The following is a 19,900-nucleotide window of genomic DNA, read 5'->3' on the forward strand; positions in this document are numbered from 1 at the left end:
ACCACTCTGCCAGGGAAATTTTCTGTCCCAATCTCCAACCTGAGCCTGCCCTGGTGCCATTTGAGGCCATTTCCTCTCCTCCCTTCCCTGCCCCTCCTGTCAGGAGCTGTGCAGAGCCACAAGGGCCCCCTGAGCCTCCTTTGCTCCAGGCTGAGCCCCTTTCCCAGCTCCCTCAGGAGTTTTCCAGCCCCTTCCCAGCTCTGTTCCCTTCCCTGGACACGTTCCAGCTGTGCCAGCTCTGCCCTGTCCATCCCTTTATGGAAGCTCAAGATGATCCCCAGATCTTTCACCACCCATCTAAGGTGTCCACCATGTCCAAACTCCCTTGAATCTCACAAGTTTGGTTTTTCCTCCAAAAGCATCCAAAGACTGTAGGAAATGTAATATTTAATATTTAAAAGCACAAGGTTAGAGAGGATGGTCTGAACAGCGAGTGGTGACCATGCCCTGAATACTCAGTAAGGAAATCAAAACTCCCCTGACAGATTTTATTTACTTTATTTCAGTAATAAGTGCCATGCAAAATGTCCTGACTTTTTCATGCTCTGCATCCTGGTGTCTATCCCATCCATCCCTATCCCAAAGAGCAGCACAGAGGGCACGGACGAATAATTCCACCCTTAATACATCACCCTTTGTAATAAAGCACAGATAAAAAGATATCCTCCTGCATTCCATATTCATATGCCAAGGTTTTCTCTGGGAAAGATGCTGGGAATGTTGGAGGCTTGTAGCAAAGTGGGGCTCTGCTCCCAGGGAACAGGGACAGGACAAGGGAAAACAGCCTCAAGCCAGGCCAGGGGAGGCTCAGCTTGGACACCAGGAGCAATTTCCTCATGGAAAGGGTGTTCAGGCCTTGGCAGGGGGTCACAGCTTGGACTCCATCATCTGGGAGGGCTTTTCCAACCTCAATAATTCTGGGATTCCATGAAAAAATGTCCTGCAATATCTCAGAGGCTCCTGACAAAGAAGCTGGCCCAGCATGGCAGTTAAGGGTGAAAATGAAAAACAAAAATTGGCACTTTTCTAGAAGCTCAAAATCACCATTCAGAACTTCTCTAACCACAGCTATTTTTGGTTCTAGCAGTCTCCTGACTAGGCTGCACTAAACCTCCTTTTGCACCACGTCCTCTGTGCACCACAGAAAGCCAATTCTTGAGTTGTAAGTAAATAAAACTTAATATAAATAAATATGAATAAAAAAAAGTAAATAAAAACTTAAATTTCCACCTATGGCACGTCACTCAATATCAAAATAAAATCAAAATTGATCACAGCTTTAGGATTGGGATGTTGGTTCCCTCCAGCCCCAGGTCAGGAGAGGTGTTTGGAGGTGCTGTAGGAAGCAGGAATTGCCTGTGGAAAGAGGAATTGCCCTGCTGGGGGAGGTTTGTTTGCCTGCTGTGGGCAGGGGTGTAGGGCAGGTGCAGGCCTGTTCTCCTGCTGTTTCCTCACTTCTCCAGGAGGTTTGTCCATAAACACCCCATGTTTCACATGGGTTTGGGATTTAGGACAAAGGTCTGATGAGAGGATGTGAAAGAGAGGGGAAAAGGAAAGGGAGGAGAATAGATGGAAAAAGACTGGGATGAAGAAAGGCTAGATTTGAGGAAGATGAGGACAGGGAAAGATGGGAAGATGAATGAGCTAAAAGAGAAGAAGAAGAATCATGGATTTGTGTGTCCAGAGGAGGCTCCAGGATGGGCAGAGGGATGGAGCAGCTCTGCTGGGAGGAAAGGCTGGCACAGCTGGGATTGTTCACCTGCACAGGAGAAGCTTTGGGCTGAGCTCAGGGTGGCCTTGCAGGGCCTGCAGGAACCCCAGGAAAGCTGGAGAGAGACAATTTCCAGGGCATGCAGGGACAGCACCCAGGGAATGGCTTCACACTGAAACATTACAGGTTTAGATCAGATAATTGGGAAAAATTTTCTCCCTGTGAGGGTGGGCAGGGGCTGGGATGGAATTCCCAGAGCAGCTGGGGCTGCCCCTGGATCCCTGGCAGTGCCCAAGGCCAGGTTGGACACTGAGGACAGTGGGAGGTGTCCCTGCCATGGCAGGGGTGGCACTGGGTGGGCTCTGAGGTCCCTCCAACCCAGCCATTCCATTGATCTGGGATCTCTCTTGTCACCTCCTTTCAGGAATTTCCCTTTGGTCACCCCAAAGCTTCTCCTCTCCAGTGAACAATCCCAGCTCTCCCAGCCTCTCCTCCATCCCTGTTCTTGTCCTGGTGCCTCCTCTGGAATTGCTCCAGCAGCTCTGTGTCCATCTGCCACAATGTGATGCTTGCACACGATGGAAGGAGTTCAGATCCTTTTTGCTGTTTACTTTTAAAAAGCTGCATAATTGCACACATCCAATCTGCTTTAAATGAGGACTAGGTTGCAAAATCAATACCACATAATGAGGAGCGTTATTTCTCCTTCCTCTCCTTTGCATCTGCATATGCAAAGTAGATAATTGCCCACTTTTCTTTTCCATGGGCTCTGTGCCACATTTATTTTTCAGGGTGGAGCCACTCTGGAGCTGTGTCAGGATGACATAGTGGAGGAGGCTGCTGTCTCCAGAAGTTTTTTCCACATTTGTTTCAGCAGACAGAAGATGAGCAGGGGATTATGTGGAAAAGGATGAGCTCTTGGGTTTCAACCAGCTGGGATGTGCCTTAGGAAGGGATTGAATCCCTCCTTCCTTACTTGGGTGGGGCTGCACGAGTCAGTTAAACCACACTTCTTGCAGGTGGCCATGAATTTCACCCTCCCTGTTTCTGAGTGTCTAAATTGACATTTTGTGGTCTCATTTGCAGAAGTGCTGAATGATCCCAGATGGAATAAATTCAATTGGTGCTACACATGTGAAGTGCTCTGAATGAGGAACGCAGCAATTCTTGAAATATTCACTTGAACTCTTCACTGTCTCAAACTCAGGAACCAGAATCTAAAGAACTGCAGGTAATTCCAGCCCATCCCAAACCCATCACACCCAGGAGGAAACAAAACCTGTTCATGGCTGATGGTTCTTTTCCATGGAAAGGGGAGGAAGGGGCACCTTCCTGCTGTTTATCCTGATATCCCAGAAGGGTCCTGGCCAAAGAAAACCTAAACCCAGGATGGCTGGGAAAGTTGTTGTGACTGCCCTGCCCCTCTCACCCTTCTCCTGAGTGTTAATGGCTCTGCCAGGTGGGACCAGGAGTCTCCAAAATTCCTGCCAGGAGGACACAGACAGTGGGGCTGGGCTCTGCTCCCAGGGCACAGGGACAGGAGCAGAGGGAACGGCCTCAGGCTGGGCCAGGGCAGGCTCAGCTTGGACAGCAGCAGCAATTTGCCCATGGCAAGGGAGCTCAGGCCTTGGCAGGGGCTGCCCAGGGAGCTTTGCAGTGCCCAGCCCTGCAGGTGTCCCCTGCAGGTGGCACTGAGTGCTCTGGGCTGGGGACAAGGTGCCCATGGGGCACAGCTGGCACTGCATGGGCTGGCGGGGCTGGGCCAGCCCCAGGAGTTCCAGAAGGTTCTGAGAAACACAGCTGAGGGGGGCTGGGAATGACGGTGGAGGGATCTGGGGCTCTGGGAGGGCCCAGTCCTTCCAGAGGAAGCTCTGGCACCAGGGGATTTAGGGGTGGTTTGGGAGGTGCAGCCACCCCCAGGGCTCAGCTGGGTTATCCTGAATGCTGAGTGCCAGCAGAGCCTGGGGAAACAAGGGGGGAAAATGGCTCAGCTGAGAAAAGCTTTGAACTGGCAGAGAGGGAGTCCAGAAGTAACTGTGACAAAGTGTAGCCTGTGTGGAGTACAATATAAGGTTAGAGAGATACAAAATGAGATTAGATGGGATTTTGGGCAGGAATTGTTCCCTGGCAGGGTGGGCAGGCCCTGGCACAGGGGGCCCAGAGCAGCTGGGGCTGCCCCTGCATCCCTGGCAGTGCCCAAGGCCAGGCTGGGTGTGGAACCTCATGGAAGGTTCCCTGTCCATGGCATGGGGCTGGATGAGCTTGGGGATCCCTCCAACCCCAACCATTCCATTGTTCCCTGAGGAGGGAACAGCTCTGAATGCACCAGCAGGCACAGGGAGGGTGGCAGAAGCTGCAGAGCCACCACAGGCACACCTTTGGTTCCTGTGTCCCTTCTTCAGGCCACAACTCAATTAAATCCCAATCAGTGGCTCATTAACCCTCCAGTGTGAGCAGACACTCCAGCAAACTGGGAGCAGCAATGAAAACAGAAGCCTGTAAGAGTGAAAATTAATAAAATCAATGTCATTAGCAAAGGGAAGAGAAAATTCCAGGTAGGTGTGGCTGTTCTTTAGGAGTTAGAACAAGCAAACTGTGAAAAACAGATGTGCTCTTCCTCCAGGATGGCAGGATGGGAAAAGGTGACACAGGGAATGCCAAAATGATTGATGGCTTTTTCTCCTCACTCCTCAGCAAGGAGAATGAACAATGGTCCATTGAGTAACCACGAAGAACAGAGCAGAACATTTCAGCAAGTTGGGCTTTTTCCAGCCAGCCAGACCTGGCAGAATGCAGCTGAGAGGATGTGGAGGACTGGCTGAATCCTAGAGGAACCCACAAGGAATCCCTTCCCACAGCTGGAAAAAGGGAAGAGCAGGGAGGACAGGTGCTGCAGTCACCTGAGTTAAAAAAAAAAAAAACAGCTTGGGGAATGTCAGAGGAGAAAACAGCCCAGCTTGAATTCCTGGAAATTTCTGGAAACAAATAATGAAACAAAGTTTTCTTTTGTGCATGGGAAATAATGAAATGATAAGTGGAGGCCAAGAATGATTTGCCAGGAACAAATCCTGCCCAGCCAGGCTCATTTCCTCCCCTGACAAGTAGCAGCTCTTATGGACAATAGATATTGCATATCTTGACTGGAGCGAGGCTTTCAGCACAGCCTCCGCTGAGGGAACTAAAATGAAACCATTGTAAGGTGGACTCAGCTGTTTGAAACATCAAAAACCCTCCAAGAGGGATTGTTGTTGGTGTGGAAAAATTATGGAAAGCATTTTTTGCAGATGCCCTGCCTGGGGTTTGTGCCATTCCCTGTTTTCCTTGTGTTTTGGAGGATGAGGGATTGAGTGGGAAAGTTCTTGTAGGATTAACATCTTGATCCTTGAAGAAATGGTGTAAAAACAGCAGGATTCAGTGCAAGTGTAAACTCAGTTTTACATAAGAATAAACCCCCCCAGTGGAAGGAGCCAACAAGGCAAAAAACCTGGACAAAAACCAGTGGGCATTTTGGAAGAGCTTGAGCTCCCTTGAGAATTAACAAATGTGTGGGAAAGCAAGGATTGGCCTGAAATGTCTAAACAGGCTGGTTGGGATGTATGGAATAATTCCTGCACTCCCACTCAGCCCTGGGGAGGCCTGAAAGTGAAAAATGAATGATTCCCTTTGGTCACTGAACTGGAGAAAGCCCAGCCTGGTCTCCAGCTTCCTCACGAGGCCAATTAGGGAAAGTCCTGAGAGCACAAAAAGGTGCTGAAAGTCTGTAAAAAAAGCTGACACTGGAGGGAAACCTCAAAGATCTGGGTTTGTTGGTTTTAATCTAGAGAAAATAGGACAGAGAAGTAACATGATAAGAGTCTTCAAATATGTAACAGGTAGAAGGCAGCAGGAAACTCTCAATGCTTGGAGGGCAGCAGGGAGCTTAAACAATATCCAGAATTACAGTTCCTGCTGGATTGAAAGGAAAACTTCCCACTTAGGGAGTTAAAGGAGCCTTGAAGGGCATTGAGGGCATTAAATGCAGCTGGAAAAAGCACCAGAGATTATTGGTGTGGTGAGTGAAGAAGCTTTGAGGAAGATGTACCTGAAAAGCTGCAGCAATGGATTTGAAGGGCTCAGGTGACATCTGGAGCTGGAGACATCCTGAGGATGCTGTCCATGGGTAAAGCATCTCTCAGCTCCCAGTAAGTTCTTTCCAGCAACCTCAAAGCAGGAAAAAAAGAGAAAAATCAGCTCTAAGATGCAAATATTGAAAGGTTTCTGAGTCTCACATAATTTCTTGAGGTCTCTCTGTGCTTTCAATGATTGCAAACAGACACAGACGGTGCCAGAATGGCTGAATTTCTGCTTCAGTGGTTTCCTGCTGCAGGTGAGAAAAGGGATGTTAGGCTGTGTTGGTGTCTTTGTGCAAAAATAAATAAATAAAGATAGAGAAGGAAAGAAATAAATCAAGGCAGGCTGCATCCTGTGCATTTCTGGCAGGAGCAGCCTGCAGTCCCATCACCTGGGAGACAACCAGGGACTGGCACTGCTGCTGTGCCAGGAACGAGAGGAACCTGAGGGTGGCTGTGCTTGGATCCCTCTGCAGACCCCGAGGAGGCAAGAGAGCCCAGGCAAGGAAATGAGAAGCAGCAGAGGTACCAAGAGTGGGAAGGGGCTCAGGGAGCTGGGCAGGGGCTGGGGCTGGAGCAAAGGAGGCTCAGGGAGACCCTCAGTGTCCCCAAGTCCCTGCCAGGAGGGCACAGCCGGGGGGGTCGGGCTCTGCTCCCAGGGCACAGGGACAGGAGCAGAGGGAACGGCCTCAGGCTGGGCCAGGGCAGGCTCAGCTTGGCCAGCAGCAGCAATTTGCCCATGGCAAGGGAGCTCAGGCCTTGGCAGGGGCTGCCCAGGGAGCTTTGCAGTGCCCAGCCCTGCAGGTGTCCCCTGCAGGTGGCACTGAGTGCTCTGGGCTGGGGACAAGGTGCCCATGGGGCACAGCTGGCACTGCATGGGCTGGCAGGGCTGGGCCAGCCCCAGGGATTTCTGATTCTGGGAAATTGGCTGAGTTCCCACTTCAGCTCCTTCCAGAAGGTTCTGAGGTCGTGCTGAGCAATCCTCCCCGTGCTGGGGATGTGATCATGGAATTCTGTGCAATTAAAATGACGCCTCCCCCAGAAGCCTCTCTCTGCTTTTCCAGCTGTTTGTCCTCTTCTCTTGGCAGCAATTTGCTGCTAATAAATTGTGTTGTGCAAATAGAATATCATGAATCAACTGATCCAATTTAATCAAGTTTAAACCCACATTTTCACTGAGGAATCCCTAACCCTGATTAAATTAGAGAAGTGAGGGGTTTTGATCCCTTCACCCTTAGAAATCACACATGCCAAAGCCATGTTGCTGTTCATAGTGCTGATATCCAGCAGAAATGCTCAGAATCTGGGAAATACATGAGAAAAGCAAAAAAATAATCAAGAAAAATTATTTCTCCCTCGTTCCAGTGGTGCTCACCTGTCTTCTGCTTCCCTGATCATGGTGGCTCTTCCCAAATTCCAGTTTATTGAAGTGGTGAATGTTCAGCCAGGCTCTGTCTCTCCTTTTTTTTTTTTTTTTTACAGAGACAATTTCTGCACCAGGTTTACCTGGAAATTCTTTTTTTTTTTCCCATTCAAAAATTCTTTTCACATTCAGAAGGTGTGTGAGGGCAGAAAATGCAGATTTCAGTCATTTCTTCAGCATTTTCAGACCTCAGAAAATCCACCTGGAGTTGTGACTTTGCTCCAGCTCTCGTGGACCCACCTGCAGGTCCCTCTGTGCTCCAGGCACAGTGAGCCTGGAGCTTCCAGGAGTTCATTCCCTGTGCAGGACTTGGGATGGAACAGGAAATGTTTGGATTTCCATTTGAAGAACAATTCCATTTAAAGATTCCATGGTCCAGAACACGCTCAAGGGGTTTTGTCCAAGAAATCCCCAGGGAAACAAACAAACAAACAAACAAAACAAAACAAAACCAAAAATAAGAAACCTCTGTAGGTCAGTGTAGAGAAGTTGGAAATAATAAATGAGAAATCCTGGAAGCACAAAGATCATCCAGTCCACCCAGCACCACCCACCTGGAGAAGAGCTGCAGATCCCCCATCACTGATTCCAGAAGATTCAGGAATTCTCTCTTGGAATGACACAAAGTGGATTCATCAAGCACCTCCTTTGTTGCTGCCAGGCAGAGGAAAATCATCCTGGGGGCAACAAAAGGCCTTGCTGTTACTCTTGGTTTCTTTATTACATGGTGACAATTCAAAATTTAAAATTTCAAGTGGCAAACATGGTCCCATGGTTTTCCCCAGGTCAGTGGACAGAGCTCACTGGAGTCACTCTCCAAAAGAAAATAATAACAAATAAATAAATAAATAAATAAATAAATAATAATAATAATAATTATTATTATTATTATTATTATTATTATTATTATTATTATTATTATTATTATTATTATTATTATTATTATTATTATTATTATTATTATTATTTAATCAAATAAAGCATTGAGGAAACTGTTTGGTGCAATGTGAATAATTTCAAATCTTTTGGATAATCCCCTTTTTCCTGCATGTCCAGCCTGCAGCAGACACCACAGAATATCATCAGAAGCCTCAAATTCGGTTTGTACTGGTGATTAATGCAGGTGTTAATTCCTCCAATTAACATTTGTGCAAAGTTTCTCTGCTTTACAAAGATCAGGAGCTCACAGGTGCTGGATGTCACTGATATCATCCACCTGGGGCATTAAATCACCTGGGGATTCAGGAGGCTTGAAGAATTCAATCACAGTTTTTCTCAAACCACTCCAACATTTCTGGTAATTTGTTCTCCTGCCTGGATGGGAATTCAGTAGTAAAATATCTTTTTGGGAGTGCTTCAAACCCCTCACCCAGCCAGGCTTCCAAACTGAAAGTAAAAGCCAGGAGATTTTGCTGAACCCCTGCAGATGTGAAAGATTTGGGGGTTTTGGGGTTCAGGACCGAGGTCAGAGCTCACCAGGGGCTGCAGCTCCTCCAGAGGGGCCTCACCAGCCTCAGTGCCCTGATGGCACCTGAGCTTTTCCAGGAATTTGCAGGAATTTTCCTCAGGGCAGTGCAGGAAAGAGCTCTGGCTCACCTGGAGCAGGGAGAAAGCTCCAGCTCAGCGTGGAGATTTTATTCACTGGGAAGCAACAAAGGAAAGGCCTTGGAGGAAAACTCTGCAGGCAGGAAAATCTGAGTGGATAAAAATCAACATCAGGGAATGACAGAACAATTTGGGTTGGGAAGGATCTTGAATCCCACCCAGTGCCACCCCTGCCATGGCAGGGACACCTCCCACTGTCCCCAGTGTCCAGCCTGGCCTTGGGCACTGCCAGGGATGCAGGGGCAGCCCCAGCTGCTCTGGGCACCCTGTGCCAGGGCAGAGGCTCAGCTCTTCCTGCCACACTTCAAATAAAATCTCAGAAACCTCTCTCAGGATCTCAACCTCAAAAAAAAAAACAAATCCAAAATTATACAGCAAACATGGGAGAGCTCAGAGCCCCTGGCAGGGCCTGAAGGGGCTCCAGGAGAGCTGCAGAGGGACTGGGGACAAGGCCTGCAGGGACAGCACCCAGGGAATGGCTTCAAAGTAGGATTTGATGGGATCTTGGGCAGGAATTGTTCCCTGGCAGAGTGGGCAGGGCTGGGATGGAATTCCAGCCCTGGATCCCTGGCAGTGCCCAAGGCCAGGTTGGACACTGGGGCTGGGAGCACCTGGGACAGTGGGAGGTGTCCCTGCCATGGCTGGGGTGGCACTGGGTGGGATTTGGGATCCTTCCAACCCAAACCATTCCATGACTGTACAATTCCCACAGATGAAATCAATTGCCAACATCATTTCCTATTGACACCAACCCATGTCCAGAACCTCTCACTTCTTAACTTCCAAGAAAATCAGGATTCCCTTTCCATTTGCAGCCCTGCTGGCCCTGCTGTGCCATTTCACACCCAATTTTCCAGCCCAGCAGGAGCAGGGGGTGCTGAGCCTGGCTTACCAAGGGAAGCAAGTCAGGGCAGGCCCAGGCTGGCAGCAAAGCCCAGCTCTGCCAGGAGTGTCCTTGTGTGTCCCTGTGTCCCAACACTGCCACTGCACTGCCCAGCAGGGGACAATGGCAGGGCTGTCCCTCAGCAGGCACAGGCTGGGAGTTTTGGGGTGTCTGTGCAGGGCAGGATGATCCTGAGGGTCCCTATAACTCCCTTTATGAGGTACCACAATGATCCTGTTAAAATACAGATCATCCTGTTAAAATACAGATTTTCAGTAGTGCAGTGCATCCTGTTAAAAATACAGGTTTTTTCCTGATTTGTTTCAGTGGCTACAATGTCTGGAAAACATCCAACCAATTTTTTTTTCAGTGGAAGCTGATTCACCTGACACTGGCACTTGCAATGAGTGCAGGGCAGTTATGGTCTCCATGCTACCAAAAGTGAGGTGAAGCAGAACAGAACTCTGTGTGTTCCAAATGTGGGGATTTATCTCCCAAATTCTACATCAGGTAAAGCACAGAACCATTCCTGCAGCAAATACATCTGGAAAACAACCTGTGGAAAATACAACACAGCTGTATTTTCAGCAACAGTTGCAGGGAAGCAGGAAGGCAGAGATCCCCTTGCAGAGATGGTGTGAGTGCTGATACACCAAAAAAAAGGACAATATTTTAGTGACTCCCATGTCGAAATGAGATACAAAAAGTGAAACAATGACCTGTGCTGTTGCTTTATGGGATGTGGAACCCTCTGTGTTGTGTAATGAGAGGTTCCAAGGCTGCCAGGCAGAACAACTCGTGCTTTTCTCAGCAGAAGAACTCAGGGAGTAGCAGCAACTCCTTCACTGCATTTGGGGAGTGGAATCTGCCCAGTGCCCAGTTCCCTCCCTGTCCCAGAATGGAGGATCCCACACAATCAGCAATTCCCAGCACCACTTCTTTGGCTGATGCCTCCCCCACGTGCCCTGTTCCCAAGCTCTCATGGCAATCCCAGAGAAAACAGAAGGTCCCCAAGGCCTCCCTCCCACTCCTGGGTGTGAAAAAATGTGTATTTTATGATTGGCTTTTGGCAGATATTAAAATGAATGTTATTTGTGTTATGTTAGAAAGTTATGCTGTAATAATTTTCTTATGTAGTGTGTTAAATATGGTTTTGGGTTATAACATAAGGTTAAAATAGAAACTGTGCTAAAGAAAGGACTCACACCAGATAGCAGCCACAGGACACCTGAATCTTTCAGAGAAAGAGAATTTATTGCTCCATTATCAGAAGAAACGAACTTCTTCCTTCCTGAAGACGCCGTCAGCATCAAGAGGAAGAAGCTGACACTGCCCAGCCAGAATCCTGTGTTTGAATGGAATTTATGCATCGTGGATGAGGTGTATGAATATGCAACAGGCTGTTGTTTTTAAGGGTTAATCCTCTGTTAACATGGGTCCTTTTTTGGGCTTATTTTGTCCAGAAAAGGTGCCTGGATTGTCTGTAACTCTTTGTTCTTATTGTCTCATATTGTCCTAATCCAGATTGTCCAAATTATTCTCACTCTAATTCCATTGCTATTTTTATAACCATTTTATTGCTATTAAACTTTTACAATTTTAAAAACGAGCAATTGGCGTTTTTCCCATGGGGCAGCAAGGCCCAGCATTAACCCCTGACAGGGCTGCAGCAGCTGCCAGCGCTGGCCCCTTTCCCTTGGCACCACCACCCCCTGTCCAAGGAGCACAGGGAGCCCTCTCCTTGTCTCCTCACCCATTTTTAGCCACACCAAACCCCCCAGGCAGGAATCTAAAGGCGTGATTCTTTGGGAGGAAGTTTGACCATTTAAAAATAAATTCCCTCTCTAGTCAGCAGGGGCCAAGAGAAGAATTCACGTTGTAAAGGTGTCTGTTTTGATATATATTTTATATATATTTATATATTAATATATATATCAATATAAATATATTAATTATATATAAAATTATAAATATATTAATTATATATTTTTTTTTTTTTTTTTTGACACTGAAAATTAAGAGAACCGAGGCAATGCTGAAAGCAGGATTCATCCCACTTCTTCTCCTCAGAATTCTCCCCAGAACACACACACAAAGATCAAGAATGTATTGAAAACAAAGTGCAGGTTGAAAAAAAAAAAACAAACCCCAAACAAAGCAATTTTCCCATTTGTCACTAGGTATCCTATAGATTACTTAACAGATCAATCTTTTTTTTCCTTGAATGCTTTTTAATCTTTTTTTCCTCCCTAGAACAGCTCATTTCACTGCTATGGGGCATATATACACATACATACATATGTGTGTGTATATATACATTTATATATACATATACATGTATTTATATGAGAGGAATGGCAGATATGTCTTTACAAACCAGCTCTGGGTCTGCTGGTAGATAAAACCAGTACTGGAAGATAAAAGAAACAATGGGAAGGATTTCACTGATTGATGAATGGAAAAAGAGATTTGCTTTTACTAATGAACTTTGGGTTTGCTGATAAACAAAATTAGACATTGAAAGATGAAAGAAACAATGGGGAAGAAAAACCCCTAAATTCCATAAGAATTCAAAATGAAAAGGGAGGGTTGTACATTAGAGGGAAATCTTTGGGAAATCTTCGGTATCGGGTGTATTGGGGAGTCTGAACCTCTCAAGTACCTCAGCCAATGGGGAAAACCACCTAAATTCCGTAAGAATTGAAAATTAAAAGGGAGGGTTGTACATTAGAGGGGAATCTCTGGTATTGGGTGTTTTGGGAAGTCTGAACCTCTCAAGAAATGGGGAAAGAGAGAAGGGAAATGCAGCTGGGAAATTGGGATAAAAAGGAGGCTGCATCCTCCAAAAACTGGAGAGATCCCAGGGGAATGGCCCATGGCCTCTCCCTTTATTGTAATAAAGCCAAAGGACTCCTCTGGCTCCTGTTTGGCCATAAACCTCTGGTGTGTGTGGCTGAATTTTCCTGACCCTGGCACAGGGATGCAGGAGCTGTCAGGGGATGTGAGTGCCAGCGATTTCCATGGCGATGGCGCCGTTTGTCTGCAGCTCTGCCCGTGCCAGCAGCTTGGGAATGACACCAAGCCCAGACCCTTTGTGCAGGGTGACCTGGGCCTGCAGCCCCTGGGGGCATCTGTGCCCTCATGCCCAGGCAGGTGTGGGCACACCTGTGTGTAACACACAGGGAGAGGCCACAGGGATGGGCAAGGACCTGGAAGAGCCAAACAAGAGCAGCTGAGGGACCTTGGAGTGTCCAGCTGGGGCAGAGGGGGCTGAGAGAGACCCACCAGGGGCTGCAGCTCCTCCTGAGGGCCAGCATCCATCTCTGCTCCCTGGGAGCTGGCAGCAGCTGGACCTGGAGGGATTTAGGTTGGATTTTAGGGTAAGGTTCTTGCCCAGAGGGTGCTGGCACTGCCCAGGCTGCCCAGGGAATGGGCACGGCCCCGAGGCTGCCACAGCTCCAGGAGCCTTTGGCCAGCGCTGCCAGGGATGCCCAGGCTGGGCAGGGCAGGGCTGGGATTGATGATCCTGGGGCTCCCTTGCAGGAGGGGCCATTTTAGAGATTTAAATGTGTTAAACAGAAGCCACTCGGAGCTGATCTCTCCTCCTGTCATGGTTTGAGGCTGGCACAATGCCAGTGCCCCCATGAAGATACATTCTCCCTGGTGTCTGCTGTGAGATGTGAGCAGGAGTAGAGCAAAGCAGGCTCTAGCTTAGGAATAAAAGGAAAAAAAAAACTTTATTAACTTTCAATACATAAGAGAAACACCCAAAACTCAGAATGAAAGCCCTCCAAACATTCCTCCTCCCCCCACCAAATTTCCAACACATCACAGTAAGACAAAACCTTGGCCCCTCAATTCATTACCATCCCTCAGATCACCGACTCTCAGCCCATCACCACCCTTCAGATAATCAATTCTCAGTTCATCAAGAGGAGAGGAGTCCCTCTTGTGCCACAGGCTTCCCCTGGAAACACAGTTGAGACCTGGTGTGTTTCCATGTCACACATGGCACCTCCTGGAGAACATTTGCCATCGTGACATCCTCACATCCTTATTTCCTCAAGATATTCCACGATCCTGTGCTCCTGGAGGAGTTCTGGGCCTTATTTAATTTTCAGGACCAATCAATGCTGGCACTGCGAGCAGAGATGGGTGGGATGAGCAGAGGGTGAAGGAGCAGCACACACAGGAGCCACCCCACAGCTTTGGTGGCAGCATCACCTGCAACAGCGCTGGAATTTTGGATTTTGGTGGCTTGAACTGGGGTGGAGCCGTGTTCCACCTGCTGCAAGGTGTGGGCAGGATGCTGCAGGTGAGTGTGGGCTGGGGATGAGCACACCATGCAACAGCAACGAAGAAAACAAATCAGAATTTCCCTTCCTGCAAGAAGCAGCAGCTCTGCCCTGTTTGGGGATGGGTTCTGACAGTCACGCTGGAAAATTGCCCTTAGAAACCCACAGGAAGCAACAAATGCCCTTTAGCAGAGGGGGAAGATAAAATTTGCCTTTTTCAACTTCCATTCCTGGGCTTGTCACATGAAATCTGAACACTGACCAGTGTGAAAATGCCAAAGAAACTGGAATGCTTGAAGTTTGCTTTCTATCCTGTCTTCCTAAAAAAAAAAAAAGAAAAAAAGAAAAAAGGCTTTTACCACTTTGTAGCCCTACCAAAATAAATAATTAACAATAATGAAATTGTTCCATATCACATAAACAAGGGCCCCAGGCCTCACTTTTTGGTGGATGATTTATATCTATCGTTTCCTTTGGCAGGCAGAGAAACAGCTCTGGCTCTATCTCGAGTTAAAATTACAAACACAAATATCACACAGCAAAGGGCACTCCAAGTCTTGAAGTCCTGCAAGGCTCAGTCCCAGTTTTTTTGGGTTTTTTTTTTTCCATCATGTCACCTCACTCAGGAGAAACTGTTCCAGTTTCAGCAGATTCCCTTTGATTTCTCAAATTTAGTGGGCAACACACAATGGCTGAAGCCTGGGAGAATCCAAATTGGACATTTTTATGTTGTGTCACATCCAAAGATCCCTCCACAGATGATCCTGGAACAACTCACCTCTCCAAAAAATTCTGTTTTCTCCAGAAAATTCTGTTTTCTCTTTCTCTTTGTCCCCAGCCCAGCTCCAGCTGTTCCCCCCCCTGCAGAATGATCCATGAGTTTCTTGCTCTCCAGCTGCCCTTCCACACCCCAAATCCCTTTTGTGCAGGACCCAGGAATGGGAGAAGGAGGACCAATATCTGCAATTCTGTAACCTGGCACCACCTGCCCTGAGAGTGGTGTTTGGGAACGAGGAGAAAGTGAAAACCCCTTTGCCCAGTGGAATTTTCCTCCATGGATTTGTTGGATCTGCAGGGGCCAAGTTCTTGGGGCTGAGCTGGAAAAGAGACAATAAAATCTGACAGCCCTGGAGGGCAAAGGGATCCTGGGCTGCAGCAGGGCAAGGGAGGGGATTTTGTCCTGCTCAGGTGAGAGCCCACCTGCAGAGGGGCCCCAGCCCTGGGGAATCAGGGAGCAGCTGGAGAGAGCCCAGAGGAGCCATGGACTGCCCCAGGGCTGGAGCCAGGCTGGGAGAGCTGGGGGTGCTCACCTGGAGAGGAGCAGCTGCAGGGAGAGCTCAGAGGCCCTGGCAGGGCCTGCAGGGGCTCCAGGAGAGCTGCAGAGGGACTGGGGACAAGGCCTGCAGGGACAGCACCCAGGGAATGGCTGCCAGTGCCAGAGGGCAGGGCTGGGTGGGATCTTGGCCATGAGGAATTGTTCCCTGGCAGGGTGGGCAGGCCCTGGCACAGGGTGCCCAGAGCAGCTGGGGCTGCCCCTGCATCCCTGGCAGTGCCCAAGGCCAGGCTGGACACTGGGGACACTGGGAGGTGTCCCTGCCATGGCTGGGGTAGATTGGGATGAGCTTTAAGTTCCCTCCCAGCCCAAATCCAGATTTCATTATTCCTGGTCTGATTCCCTCTGCCTTCCCCTTGTTTGAATTTGATTGGATTTGAATTCCATCCCCTCAGGACTCACTCCCTGTGTCCAGGTTCCTTCCAGAGCCATCCCTGGAAGGTGATCCCTGCCCAAACCCAGCTGGGAATGGCTGCCAGTGCCAGAGGGCAGGGCTGGGTGGGATCTTGGCAATGAGGAATTGTTCCCTGGCAGGGTGGGCAGGGCTGGCATGGAATTCCATCCCTGGATCCCTGGCAGTGCCCAAGGCCAGGCTGGACACTTGGACACCCTGGGACAGTGGGAGGTGTCCCTGCCATGGCAGGGGTGGCACTGGGTGAATTTTAAGGTCCCTTCCCACCCAAACCATTCCATGATTCTGTGCTGTGCCACCTGGCAGAGGGCAGAGAGCTGCAGCCCAGGGATGGACAAGCAGGTGGAAAGGCAGGGTTAAAGAATGGAGCTTCCTCCTCTTCCCTGTTTGCTGAACTTATTGTGGTGCTGAAAGGAGGAACTTTTCTCTGGCAGAGCCCTCAGGGGCCATTTCCATCCCAAACTCCTAAAGTTTAATGGCATTTTCATAGAATCATGGAATCCCAAGCTGTTTGGGTTGGAAGGGACCTCAAAGTTCATCCCATCCCAGCCCTGCCATGGCAGGGACCCCTCCCACTGTCCCAGGCTGCTCCAGCCCCAGTGTCCAACCTGTGCCAGGGATCCAGGGATGGAATTCCATCCGGGGCAGCCCCAGCTCCTCATTCCCAGCACCTCTTTGCCCACCCTGAAGCAGCTGCTGGAAGGAAAAAGGGGCTGTGGAAGGGGAAATGGGAGAGGCTGCCGAGTTCTGTCAGGGCTTTTGAACAAACACACAAATGTGATAATGGGAGAAAATGAGAGGCTTTTCCTGGCTGGATATGGATGAGTGGTTTCAGAGGGAGAAATCCTGCTCTCAGGATACACTCACAGGATTTTCAGAAGGATTTGTCCTTCAGAGATGGATTATACAACTTTTCTTATTACAGGAATGGCAAGATTAAAGATCCCAAACGCTCTGTGCTTTGGAGTTGCTGCAATAAATGTGCCAGGAATCTGGAGAGGTTTCCAAAATGCATTTTAATCCATAGTAGGCTGGAAGTTGTGCACTGTAAGCAATTTTGATTGTTAGATGGAAGTAAATATAAATTACTGGAGAATCTGAAAATCCTGTTCCACCCAGCAGCTCGCAGAGCATTTCAATCCTGTGTACACAGGCATTTGGAAGGGAGGAAGGCAAAAAAGCTGTGACAAACCACCACTTAATGACACATTTGCCAAATGGAGCTGGTGGTTTGCATGCACAAAAGCTCTTCCTGCACCTCCTGAAGTGCACAAACAGCTTTCCTCTATGCAAAGCACCTCTGCAGGATGTCCACACCTCTATCCAGGATGGTGCAAGGGCAGGGAGAGATGGAAAATTCAGATTTGCAGTTGTAGAGGCCACGCTGAGGTCCCTTTCAAAGTTAGTTTTCAGCTCCTCATTTCACTACACGTTTTATATTTATATTTTTTATAGATTTAAATGTATCAAAGAGCAGCCATTGGGAGCTAATCTCTCTCCCCTGCCCCAAATCCTTATTTCAGGCTCTCCCAACTGTGCTAGATGTGAAAGGCCTGAGCAGGGAGCATTATCAGAGTGGCTGCAGTGCCCAGGGGATGAGTCATGGAGCAGATTCCCATTGCTGCCTGTGGACAGAGCCCTTGGAACACAAAAGCCTGGGAGGAGGAGGAGGAGGAGGAGGAGGAGGAGGAGGAGGAGGAGGAGGTGAGAACTGCAGGCATTGTTTCCATCACATGGTTAATGACTCAGCAGCTTAGCCCAAAATATTTATTTTTTTTCTCCTCTCCACCAGCCTCGTCTATGGAAAGGAATGGGGGCACTGGGAGAGGGGAGGGAGCTGGGGCTCTGCTGGCTGAGCACCACAAGGATTTTCCACTCTGCATCTGCCACCTCCAGGGCTGGAACACCTGGGCTGTGACAGCCCCAGGGAGATCCCTGCTGCATTCAGTGCCCAGAGCTGCCTGGAGTTTTGGGCACGTCGACATAAAATGGGTTAAAATGAAGCTCCCGGGGAGTGTCCAAAGGAGGGACAGGGGATGGGGAAGGGTCTGGTTTGGACAACACTCCCAGGGAGGATTGGTGGGGTGTCTGTGCAGGGCCAGGCCTTGGATCAGGGATCCCTCTGGGTCCCTCCAGCTCAGGAGATTCCAGGATTCCAAGCTTGGATCAAGGCCTGCCATCAATAAATGCACCTTTCTCTTCCCCAGCACGAGGGATTGAACCCCCAGGAGCTGTCCTGGGGTGCAGCTGGAACCCCAGCAGCCAGGAGGGTGCAAAGCCAGCCCTGAGCAGGCTGGCCCTGCTCCCCCAAACTCTGGGAGCAGCCAGGAGGGGACAGGGACAAAGCTGAGGCTGCTCTGAGCTGCTCTGCTCCTCCTGCTCCCAGAGCAAGGAGTGAGAGGATCTGGAGCTTTGCTTTAAGCCAAGCTTAAGCACACCCAGGCCTGGCTCACGCGGAGCTCTTGCAAAATCTGCCCCTCCCTGGTGTGGGTTATGTCACCGTGGCCCCAAATCCCAAATCCCAAATCCCAAATCCCAAATCCCTCCACTTCCAGCCCAGTTTCCACACAGAACTCCTGCAGGGCGCTCACTTCCCGTGGTTTTCCTGCTGTTGAGAAGTGTTCATGTGGGCTTTGGTGCCAGCCTGGCCTCTGGATTCTGTCCCCAGCGTTCCTAAAGACACCCAGAGCCCCGAGCAGAGGAGTTTTACTGCAGCACAAGGCAGGAGAGCCACAGGATGGGAGGTCACAGATTCCTCCCCAGTGGTCATTCCCAGTTTTTCATTCCCAGTTCATTCCCAATTGAAATCCCAGTTTGAGGAAGCCCTGAGAGGACACTCAGCCACCTGCAATGTGCCTGCAGCCATGGGGACTCCAAACTGGAAGGAGCTGAAGTGGAAACTCAGCCAATTTCCCAAATTCAAGAAATGCAAGAAATTCAGAAATCTAGTTTGTCAGATTTTGCAAGAAATACAGAAATTCAAGAAATTCAAGAAATTCAGAAATACAGTTTCTCTGATTTTGCAAGAAATTCAAGAAATCCAGAAATTCAGAAGTCCATGGGCACCTTGTCCCCAGCCCAGAGCACTCAGTGCCACCTGCAGGGGACACCTGCAGGGCTGGGCACTGCAAAGCTCCCTGGGCAGCCCCTGCCAAGGCCTGAGCTCCCTTGCCATGGGCAAATTGCTGCTGCTGTCCAAGCTGAGCCTGCCCTGGCCCAGCCTGAGGCCGTTCCCTCTGCTCCTGTCCCTGTGCCCTGGGAGCAGAGCCCGACCCCCCCGGCTGTGCCCTCCTGGCAGGGACTTGTGCAGAGCCACAAGGGCCCCTGAGCCTCCTTTGCTCCAGCCCCAGCCCCTGCCCAGCTCCCTCAGGGATTCTGCAGCCCCTGCCCAGCTCCCTCAGGGATTCTGCAGCCCCTGCCCAGCTCCCTCAGGGATTCTGCAGCCCCTGCCCAGCTCCCTCAGGGATTCTGCAGCCCCTGCCCAGCTCCCTCAGGGATTCTCCAGCCCCTGCCCAGCTCCGTTCCCTGCCCTGGCCACGCTCCAGCCCCTCCAGGGCTCTCCTGCAGGACCAGAACTGGGCCCAGCCCTCGAGGTGTCCCAGCACAGAGGGACAATCCCTGCCCTGCTGAGGACACACATCTTACACCAGAAATGCCCCACTGGGTGGTTTTTAGGTGCCAAGAGCAGCCTCAGAGCCCAGGCTGATCCCAGCAGGACCTTGCAGGGAGGAGCAGAGTCTGGCTGGGCCTGAGGCTGCAGGAAGGGTCACCACTTCTCACTCAGCATCTCCACCATCTGTGCTGCCCTGCCCTCTTTCTCAGGGGGCAGCCAACGCCACAGTCCAGCTCTTAATTTAGACCCCAAATGTTATTTATGAGTTCATCATCCCAGATGGACTCAGTCCCAGGAATCTCTGCTATCAAAGCCTCAGTTTTTTACAAATTACAGTTTTACAAATTGAGATGAATCAATGCCTCCCCTTGCTGCCCATTTGTGTTCCCTATTCCCTGCCTGCAGGCAGGTGCTCCACAGCTCAGGTGCACACCCAAGGATTGGAAGAGCCCCTTTGAACTCACAGCCAGGCTGGTATGAAGTGAGAAAATTTAAATTTGCTCGAGTTTGCCACTT

Source organism: Agelaius phoeniceus, chromosome 2 (genome assembly GCF_051311805.1).
Source record: "Agelaius phoeniceus isolate bAgePho1 chromosome 2, bAgePho1.hap1, whole genome shotgun sequence".
Taxonomy (NCBI): Eukaryota; Metazoa; Chordata; class Aves; order Passeriformes; family Icteridae; genus Agelaius; species Agelaius phoeniceus.